At 38.0% G+C, this 8,245-nt stretch overlaps 1 non-coding gene across 1 annotated transcript; it reads left to right on the forward strand.

Moving 5' to 3' along the window:
* Nucleotides 1-417: 417 nt before the first annotated feature.
* Nucleotides 418-493, forward strand: TRNAA-AGC (transfer RNA alanine (anticodon AGC)). Its single transcript has one exon. It is a non-coding gene; the product is annotated as a tRNA-Ala (tRNA).
* The last annotated feature ends 7,752 nt before the right edge of the window (nucleotides 494-8,245 follow it).

Genomic DNA, 8,245 nt, shown 5'->3' on the forward strand with positions numbered 1-8,245 from the left:
CAGAATTATGAAAAAATAAAATTACTAACTTTTGGGGTGGTTTGTTACTCCACAAAAGATAACTGATAAAGCAGAAGAGTCTAATTGGTAGAAAAATCAATACCTCAAAGTACTGCTGAAACAAAACCTCAAAATATATGCCATCAGCCTTAGGGCTGGGCGGTGGATGGGTCTGAAAAAGTGGCAAGGAAACTATTGGTGAAGTCAGAAAAGATGATGGAAATTGTTTTTGGAGGCTGGAAAAACGGTGACACATTACATAGTCATAAACACTCGGCAAAAATATTGCACATCGTAATTATGAAGATGGAAAATGTAACTGACAAAATTGTAGATCTGGCTTAGAGGATTTTCAGATGGAATGCTGACAGTGTGAGGGGCCTTCTGGGTGTACTAATAAAATATTGGAACAAAGAGGCCCTGGCCGGTTGGCTCAGTGGTAGAGCGTCGGCCTAGCAAGCGGAGGACCCGGGTTCGATTCCCGGCCAGGGCACACAGGAGAAGCGCCCATTTGCTTCTCCACCCCTCCACCCCGCCTTCCTCTCTGTCTCTCTCATCCCCTCCCGCAGCCAAGGCTCCACTGGAGCAAAGATGGCCCGGGCGCTGGGGATGGCTCTGTGGCCTCTGCCTCAGGTGCTAGAGTGGCTCTGGTCACAATATGGCGACGCCCAGGATGGGCAGAGCATCGCCCCCTGGTGGGCAGAGCGTCGCCCCATGGTGGGCGTGCCGGGTGGATCCCAATCGGGCGCATGCGGGAGTCTGACTGTGGAGTCTGTCTGACTGTCTCTCCCTGTTTCCAGCTTCAGAAAAATGCAAAAAAATATATATATATATATTGGAACAAAGAGATGAGCTGAAGAAGGAACTCTTTCCTCGGCAAGTGGTATTTAGAAGGAAATAGCCCAGGATAATCTTTTACCCACAGATGCCAGAAACGTGGATTCTCAAGGTGAAAGGAGTCCTCGGGCCCAAGAGCAAACGAGGGGGTGGCTAGCCTATTCTTGGCTTAGAGTTCTGAAAGATTTGTTAAGGTGATGCGTGTTACCTCATTTCAGCAGGCTAACAGGGCTTCTGAGAATCTTTAGGTATTATGTGACGGTAACCTAACATGCTGCCCGAAGTAGAAAGCAGCCTATTTTGAAAAGAACTGTGGATGTAGCTTCTGTCAATTGGAGTGACTGCAGTCGAATACACAGCAAGCCCACAGATAGTTTCAAAGAGTCATGCCGACAAAAGAAACTGGCTTGTACTGAAAGGAGGCTCAAATTGCTCAAATTGCAAAGAGGTCCCCCAATTTCCTGTATGTAGAAATCAGATCTCAACAACAATGAAAGGGCTGAGATTTTAGCCTATGGCAAGCTAAGCAGTTAGCCTGTCAATTTTTGGGGTGTTGACAAAAGATCCAACCCTTTTGGGTCAGAGATGAAGAGTTTATCACTCAGGACATAGCAAACAGCATGAGTATGAGCATATTTATGTTACTTCTTTGAGCCCTAATTCCCACAGAGTGATATGAAGAGGCCTGGATGACAACCACACATGCAATGAATGGGCTATATTACAGGACAGGCACTCTGAAGACTGAAAACCTGAATCTTCTGTATTGAACAGTGAGTCTGTCTGACTGTTCCGGTGGTGGCTCAGTGGATAGAGCATCCTGTTTTGAAACCTCGAGGTCTCAGCTTGAGTGTGGGCGTATCTGGTTTGTCTCCGGAGGGAGACATCATTTCTGTCTTGCAGAGCTACTATAAGCAAACCTGTCCTTTATCCCATAAAGTGGCACTATCTTTACATCCCAAGGCTGTTCACTGTGTATTTATTTTTATGTGTGACAGAGACAGAGAGAGGGACATATAGGGACAGAAAGAAAAAGGAAAGAGATGAGAAACATCAATTCTTTGTTGTGGCACCTTAGTTGTTCATTGACTGCTTTCTCATATGTGCCTTGATTGGGGACCTACAGCAGACCAAGTGACCCCTTGCTCAAGCCAGCAACCTTGGGTTCAAGCAGCTGAGCCATGCTCAAACCAGATACGCCCACACTCAAGCTGGAACCTCGAGGTTTCAAAACAGGATCCTCTGTGTCCCAGTCCGATGCTCTATCCACTGAGCCACCACCTGGTCAGGCGGCTGTTCATTATTTAAACATTTTTGAAGAAAAGATAGCCCAAAACAAAGGCAGTCACTGTCTCTACACGTAAGATGTACAGAATGCAAAAAACCCACAGAGACTTGCTCTACCAACAACAGGCAGCTTCACACATGGACCATTCCAAGGGAAAAAGAAGTATGTCTCAGGAGGCATTGCCAAGATCCCAGAGGGTGAAGCCATAGCCTTGAAGACAGTAGACTAGAGAACCACTCTCGGGAAAAATCACAGAGAAGTAATCTGGATAACTATTTCCAGACAGCAAAATTGAACCCTTAGCTACTTACTCTGCTCCCAGAGCAGGGAATCTTGGCAACATATGCCCAACTATATTTCAAAATTGCTATGGACTGGTGACTGCTGGGTACTTCCTTTCTTTCCCTTTTGAAACGGGAGTGCCTATTGCAATTATTCTCTCCTTGTCTTAATGTTGGGTATTGGGTGTGTGAGGACAGATAACTTGTCTTTTTAAAAAAAAAAATTATTTAGACAATTAATTTTAATGGGTGACATTGATCAATTAGACTATTAGAGTACATAAATTCAGAGAAAATATCTCCAGATCATTTTGATATTTGATTATGTTGCATATCCATCACCCAAAGTCAAATTGTCCTCCTTCACCTCTTACTTGGTTTTCTTTATGCCCCTCCCCTCCCCCACCTCTCCCTCTCATCCCTCCCCCTCCCCCTGGTAACCACTACACTCATATCTATGTCCATGATCTCAATTAATTCAGGTCTTATATTTAGGTCTTTGATCCATTTTGAATTAATTTTGGTACAAGGAGACAAACTGTAGTCGAGTTTTATTCTTTCGCACGCAGCTCTGCAGTTTTCCCAGCACCATTTATTGAAAAGGCTTTCTTTTCTCACAGGTGTCCCCAAACTACGGCCCGCGGGCTGCATGCAGCCCCCTGAGGCCATTTATCCGGCCCCCCTCCGCACTTCCGGAAGGGCCACCTCTTTCATTGGTGGTCAGTGAGAGGAGCACTGTATGTGGCGGCCCTCCAACGGTCTGAGGGACAGTGAACTGGCCCTCTGTGTAAAAGGTTTGGGGACCTCTGCGTGTGTTTTTGGCTCCTTTATCAAAGATGATTTGACCTATGTGGTTTTTTATTTCTGGGCTTTTTATTCTGTTTTATTGGTCTGAGTGTTTATTTTTCTGTCAATACCATGCTGTTTTGATTGTTGTGGCTCTATAATATAATTTGAAGTCAGGTATTGTAATGCCCCCAGCTTCATTCTTTTTCCTTAGGATTGCTCTGACTATTAGGGGTTTTTTATAGTTCCATATAAACCTGATGATTTTTTGTTCCATTTCTTTAAAAAATGACATTGGAATTTTGATCAGAATTGCATTAAATCTGTATATTGCTTTGGGTAATATGGTCATTTTGATTATATTTATTCTTCCTATCCAAGAACAAGTAATATTTTTCCATTTCATTGTATCTTTTTTGATTTCCCTTAACAATGTTTTGTAGTTTTCATTATATAGGTCCTTTACATTCTTTGTTATGTTTATTCTTAGGGTTTTTTGTTGTTGTTGTTGTTGCAACCATAAAAGGGATTTTTTTTTTAGTTCATTTTCTGATGTTTTATTGTTGGCATATAGGAAGGCAATAGACTTCTGTATATTAATTTTGTATCCTGTGACCTTACTGTACTGGCTTATTGTTTCTAATAGTCTTTTTGTGGAGTCTTTGAGGTTTTTGATGTACAGGATCATATCATCTGCAAAAAGTAAAACCTTTACTTTTTCTTTCCCAGTATGAATGCTTTTTATTTATTTCTCTTTTCTGATTGCTCTGGCTAGAACTTTCAGCACTACATTGAATAAGAGTAGAGAAAGTGGGCAACCTTGTCTTTTTCCTGATTTTAGAGGAAAAGTCTTCAGTTTTTTGCAATATGATGTTATTTGGTGTTTTGTCATAAACGGCCTTTATTATGTTGAGATATTTTCCTTCTATACCCATTTTGTTGAGTGTTTTAAACATAAAATGATGTATTTTATTGAATGCCTCTTCTGCATCTATTGATAGGATCATACGGTTTTTGTTCTTTGTTTTGTTGATATGGTGTATTATTTTAACTGTTTTATGTATGTTGAACCATCCTTGTGATTTCAGGATAAATCCCACTTGATCATGATGAATTTTTTTTTAAATTTGTTGTATTTGATTTGCTAGTATTTTGTTTAGGATTTTAGCATCTGTATATATTAGAGATATTGGTCTGTAGTTTTCTTTTTTTGTGTTGTCCTTGCCAGGTTTTGGTATGAGGGTTATGTTGGCCTCATAAAATGTGTTTGGAAGTATTGCTTCTTCTTTGATTATTTGGAAGATTTTGAGTAGAATAGGAACCAAGTCTTCTTTGAATGTTTGATAGAATTCACTACTATAGCTGTCTGGCCCTGGGTTTTTATTTTTTGGGAGGTTTTTTATAGTTGTTTCTATTTCCTCCCTGCTTATGGGTCTGTTTAGGCTTTCTGTTTCTTCATGACTCAGTTTAGGAAGATTGTATTGTTCTAGAAATTTATCTATTTCTTCTAGGTTGTTAAATTTGGTGGCATATAGTTTTTTATAGTATTCTACAATAATTCTTTGTATATCTATGATGTCTGTGGTGATTTCTCCTCTTTCATTTTGGATTTTTTTTTATATGAGTCCTTTCTCTTTTTTCTTTGGTGAGTCTTGCCAAGAATTTGTCGATTTTGTTGATCTTTTCAAAGAACCAGCTCCTTGTTTTATTTTTTCTATAGTTTTTCTGTTCTCTATTTCATTTATTTCTGCTCTGATTTGTATTATTTCCCTTCTCCTGCTGGTTTTGGGTTGTCTTTGCTCTTCTTTTTCTAATTCCTTAAGATGTAATGTTAAGTTGTTTACTTGGGCTTTCTCTTGTTTGTTCATATAAGCCTGAAGTGATAGGAACTTTCCTCTTGTTACTTCTTTTGCTGCATCCCAGAGATTCTGATATGTCGTATTGTCATTTCCATTTGTCTGTATGTATTTTTTTATCTCTGCTTTTATTTCTTCTTTGACCCACTTATTTTTTAGAAGTATGTTGTTTAATTTCCACATTTTTGTGAGTTTGTTTACTTCTTTTTTGCAGTTGAATTCTAGTTTCAAACTTTATGGTCAGAGAATATGCTTGGAATAATTTCAATCTTTCTGAATTTGTTGATGTTAGTTTTGTGGCCCAACATATGGTCAGTTCTTGAGAATGTTCCATGTACACTGGAGAAAAATGTATACTCTGGTGTTTTGGGATAAAATGTCTTGTAGATGTCTATCATATCCAATTGTTCTAGTGTTTCATTTATGGTCCATATCTCTTTATTAATTTTCTGTTTGGATGAACGATCTAAAACCATCAGCAGTGTATTGAGGTCTCCAATTATGATTGTATTTTTGTTGGTTTTTATTTTTAGATTAGTTAGTAGATGTCTTATATACTTTGATGCTCCTTGGTTTGGTACATATATATTAAGAAGTGTTATGTCTTCTTAATTCAATGTCTCCTTTATCATTATGAAATGACCATCTTTGTCTCTGATTACCTTTGCTGTCTTTAAGTCAGCATTGTTAGATATGAGTATGGCTACATCTGCTTTTCTTTGGATGTTATTTGTTTTGAGTATAATTTTCCAACCTTTCACTTTGAATTTGTTTTTATCCTTGTTACTTAGATGAGTTTCTTGTAGGCAGCATACAGTGGATTTTCTTTTTCGATCCCCTCCACTACTCCGTGTCTTTTTATTGTTGAGTTTAATCCATTTACATTTAATGTAATTATTGACACTTGAGGGTTTCTTATTGCCTGCCATTTTATATATTACTTTTGGATAGCTCTGTATCTTGTTTGGTTCTTCTCTTTTGTTTTTCTGTCATATGTTTTTGTTTGGTTATATTTCATAATTCTTTCCTCTGTTTCTTCTTTTTTAAAGCCATGTGTTTCTGTAGTGGTTTTATCAAGGGTGGTTACCATTAGGTAATAAAAAGGATATATATCATATTCATTGTAGTACATTATCTCATGAGTGCTTCTGTACTCCATCCTCCTTTGTTACTATTAATCTTTGTCCTCTCCCCTTTTTTTGTTTTTGTTGTCACAGATTAATCTTGTTTTTGTTGTGATCTTGTTGGAGCTTTTACTTGTGAGTTTGTTTTGTTTTGTTCTTTGTATGTGTTCGGATAACCCCCTTTAATATTTCCTGAAGTGGGGGTTTTCTGGTGATAAATTCCTTATCTTTTCTATATCTGTGAATGTTTTTATTTCCCCTTCATATTTGAAGGATAGCTTTGATGGATATAGTATTATTGGTTGGAAGTTTCTCTCTTTCAGCACTTTTAATATTGGGGTCCACTCTCTTCTGGCCTGTAGAGTTTCTTCTGACAAATCTGATGATAGCCTAATGAGTCTTCTTTTATATGTTGTATTCTTCTTTTCCCTGGCTGCTTTGAAAATTTTTTCTTTGTCATTGGTCTGTGGTAATTTCATTATGATGTGTCTTGGAGTAGGTCTGTTTGGGTTAAGGTAACTTGGTGTTCTGTTTGCTTCTTGGATTCGAGGCTCTAATTCTTTCCACAGGCTTGGGAAGTTCTCATTGATTATTTGTTTGAATATTTTCTCCATTCCATTTTCTCTCTCTTCTCTTTCTGATATACCCATTATTTTTATGTTGCTCTTTCTGATGAAGTCAGACAATTCCTATAGGACTTTCTCATTTTTTTAAATTCATGAGTCCCTCTAGTCTTCTCTCTGTAGTATTTCTAGTTGCCTGTCTTCTATGTCACTAATTCTCTCCTCTATCTGGCCTGTTCTATTAGCTAAGCTTCTTACCTCATTTTTCAGTTCATGTATTGAGTTTTTCATCTCTGTTTGGTTCCTTTTTATAGTTTCAATTTCCTTGGTGAAGTATTCTTTTTGTTCATTGAATTGTTTTACAAGTTTTTTAAATTGCCTTTCAGTGCTTTCTTATATTTCCCTGAGTATTTTTAGGAGTTAAATTTTTAATTCTCTGTCATTTAACTCCAAGGTTTCCAAGCAATTGAAATTTTTTTCTAGAGATTTTCATCATCTATCTGAGCTACATCTCTGTCTTTCATATCCATGATATTTGATTTCTTTTTTCTTAATGGCATTTGAGAGTGGTATTGTTAATAACTAATAAGAGATCATTTAAAAAATAAAATATAAATTGAAAAGATAAATTAAAAAAATGAAAATTCTATAATGATAAATGGAACAAAAATTACAGAGAACAGGGAGCAAGAACTGAGGGAAAATGACAAAGAGATAAAAAAAGAAGTAAAAACATGCAAAATGCCACAAAGAAAAATATGAATTCAAAATAAAATAATTTGTTGATAAATGATGATCGAATGAGAGAAGAAAAATAAAAAGAGGAAAAAAAAGTAAAGATTTTTTGAAATGAAATCATTTAAAAAAAACAAGAATAAAAAATGTAACTACTATGGATAATGAAGTTAAAAAGGAAAAGGAAAGAATAAAAAGGAAAGATGATAAAATGACCAAAGTGAAAAAAAATGTTTTAAAAATGTAATTTTTTCCTGGTTTTGAGAGGTAGTTTCTTCCTTTTTTTTTCAGCAGGTGGTGCTGTCCTAAAGGTTTTGCCCCTGTGGGGTTCTTGAACAAAGGTTTGTTGTTGTATGGCTATGGCAATGTTATAGGCTGGGCCTCAGTCCCATTGGTAGGCAGGGCTTGTTAGGGCTTGGAGGTTCTGTCAATCGAAGTCTCAGTTAGTTTTCCAAGTGCCTCTCCCCATGTCCCTCCCTCCTGGGTTAGCAGCCTGGGGACTTAGCTGTGAGGTTGCTCCAGGCACTGCTTGCAGAGTAAGAGGCTCGAAGAGCAGCCAGGTCCTTCCTCCAGCACTGCTCAAAGCACAGTTCTGGGTAAGGCTGTGCCTACTAGAGCTTCCAGCGAGAGTAGGCAGGGCTGGGAGTCGATTACAGATCTGGTGCCTTTCTAAAGGCTGGCGGACAGGTCTAGCATATCTCAGTGTGCTCCGGGCTGGGAGCCAATTGCAGATCAGTTGCCTTTTAAGGGCCCTGGGGCATGTCTAGTACACCTC

This window comes from Saccopteryx leptura, chromosome 1, assembly GCF_036850995.1.
Source record: "Saccopteryx leptura isolate mSacLep1 chromosome 1, mSacLep1_pri_phased_curated, whole genome shotgun sequence".
In the NCBI taxonomy this organism is placed as follows: Eukaryota; Metazoa; Chordata; class Mammalia; order Chiroptera; family Emballonuridae; genus Saccopteryx; species Saccopteryx leptura.